This window comes from Mandrillus leucophaeus, unplaced genomic scaffold (assembly GCF_000951045.1).
Source record: "Mandrillus leucophaeus isolate KB7577 unplaced genomic scaffold, Mleu.le_1.0 Scaffold440, whole genome shotgun sequence".
In the NCBI taxonomy this organism is placed as follows: Eukaryota; Metazoa; Chordata; class Mammalia; order Primates; family Cercopithecidae; genus Mandrillus; species Mandrillus leucophaeus.
In genome coordinates this window covers 662,894-665,588 of record NW_012104699.1, presented here as the reverse complement: position 1 = coordinate 665,588, position 2,695 = coordinate 662,894, and positions in this window count along the sequence as shown.

Sequence of the window (2,695 nt, the reverse complement as noted above, 5' to 3'; positions counted from 1 at the left end):
CCGACAAGTCTTGTAACAGCCTTTTGTTTAGGCCAATTTTTTGGCCACTGGTTTAAAGCAATGACAGAGATATCTGCTCCAGTGTCTACCAACACTTCAAACTGTTTTCCTTGAATAATGGCCTCACACACAGGTTTGCTCTCAGAGACCTGACTTACCCAATATGCAGCCTTTCCTGCCGGATCAGTGCTTCCGAACCCTCCTGTTCTTTTTATCTCACTGCTTCCAACTTTAATATAAGGTAGGAGTAATAATTGGGCAATCCTGTCTCCTGGACTGGCACTCCAAGGAATTGAGGAACTAATAACCAATTGAATTTTGCCTTTATAGTCTGAATCAACTACACCAGTATGAATTTGAACTCCCTTTAGATTTAAACTTGATCTTCCTAAGATTAGTCCTACAGTCCCCTCAGGCAATGGGCTGTGTACCCCTGTGGGGATTTTTCGTGGAGGCTCCCCTGGAAGCAGAGAGACTGCTTGTATGGTGCATAAATCTACTGCTGCACTGCCGCTTGTGGCAGGGGATAACTGCTGTATTGTGATAACTGGCTTGTTCCCTGAGACACTTGTGACAGTGGGGGTTGTTGTTCCTGAAAACCCTGAGGAACAAAGGGCTGAATTTGGAATGCCCCAGTTTGTTGCGGGGCCTGAGGCTGGCCCCTCCTCTCGTTTCCCAACAGTGGTTGCCCATTTTTATCAAATTTAGAACGACATTGATTACCCCAATGTTTTCCCTTTTTACATCTTGGACATAGGCCAGGTAGCTCTTTATCTGTTGTAGTAGCTTGAGTAGTTACATTTTGTTTATTTGAGACTAGGCAATTCTTTTTTAGATGAACAATTTGACCACAATTATAACATTTTCCCCCAAATGTTCTAATATGTCCTCCTAAAGCAACTCCTGTGATTGCTTGAGCCATAAGCATAGCTTTATGCATAGCTCCTCCAATTCCATCGCAGGCTTTAATGTACTCTGAGATTACATCTGATCCTGCCAGGACCCTTCCTTTTAATGGCTTAATGGCTGATTGGCAGTCAGGATTGGCGTTTTCATATGCCATCAACTCCACTATGACCTTACAGGCATTCTCATCGGTAATTGACTTTTGAGCAGCATCTTGAAGTCTTGCTACAAAATCAGGGTAGGGTTCTTTAGAGCCTTGTCTTATTGTATTAAAGGAGGGGCAGGCACTTCCTGGGTCTTGGATTCTCTCCCAGGCCCTAAGGCAGATAGCCCTAATTTGCTCAGTGGCCTCATTTGGCATTATTACTCATTGGTTAACAGTGCTCCAATTCTGACCTATTCCCAATAGTTGATCTGCATCTATGTTAATAGGAGGATTGGCGGTCCTATTTCTTCGGACCTGTACTTGTGCCCCATCAATCCACCAAGTCTTAAATTGTAAAAGTTGAGAGGGTGAGAGTGATGATTTTGCCAGAATCTCCCAATCATAAGGAATGAGTCTATGTCCATGAGCAATGGAATCTAATAATGTTCTCATGTAAGGAGAGTTGGGTCCATACTGTTTTACTCCCTCTTTCATTTCTTTTAGCATGTTTATAGAAAAAGACTTATATCTGGCTTCAGCTACAGGAGGCTCTCCCTCTTGGGCCCCTTCTCCAGGTAGTCTTGCTTCTAATATTACTGGGAATTGTCACGCCTCAATATCTCCTTGTTTTCTTGCCTCATCAATAATTTTATGTAATGCACTACCCTGTGTACTAGGCGGCACTGTAGGATTAAGTCTTACGGTAGGCGGCTGAGGATATGGTGCCCTGCCCTGTGGTGCTGGAAATGTTCCTGGCTGTCCAGACCGATTTTCTGGGGGCTGCCAATACTGCAGTTTGGCTGGCGGCCAGTATTGATAGGCTACTGGTGGCTGGGTCTTAATTTCTACCGGCTGATATTGTGGACACTGTATTTGGATTGGCATTGCCATGCCAGAGACTCTATCTTTTTCTATTTGATCTTCTTTTGGAGTTTGTACTTGGTTAACCTACATTTGAGGTTGTAAAGTTACAGGCATCTGAGCTGCTGTAAGAGGAGTTGGCCATCGTGGTTTAGACTCTGATGGCTCTGCTAATTCTGGACCTTTTTCCTCTAATTTTAACGTTTCAGGATATATCACCTCCTGTAATTGATTATCATCAACATTTTGCGTTGACTGAGCCGCTACCGGCTCTGCTACACATTTACAGTGTGAACTTTCCTTTCCTTTCCGGGATTCTATCCCTGCCTCTTTTTCACAATCTACTGCACAGCTTTTAGGGACATCAGAAACTGGAACGCTATCTTCTCCTGTTTGAAACCGTTCTAAAGCTACTTTAATAATGACCCAATCATTCCATACTGTGAGTGGGATGATTTTACCTTCCCTACTTGCTTGTTTTGATTCTTTGCCAATTTTTTCCCAGTCTTTTAGATCTAAAGTTTCCTGTTCCGGAAACCATGGACAAAACTGCTCTATTGTTTGAAATAGCGTAATTAGATTTTTGGTAGACACTTTAACTCCCCCTCTTTTTAAGAGAATTTTAATAAAGCTGCGATAAGAGGCATATTTACTTTTAGTTTGCCCCATTGTTACCCTAGGTTCTTCCGAGCGCACAAGCTTACCGCAAGGCTGACTGTAGACGCACTCGGGAGTCTCTCTTCGACTTGTCCTCAATGACCACGCTCCAGCGTACGTTCACCT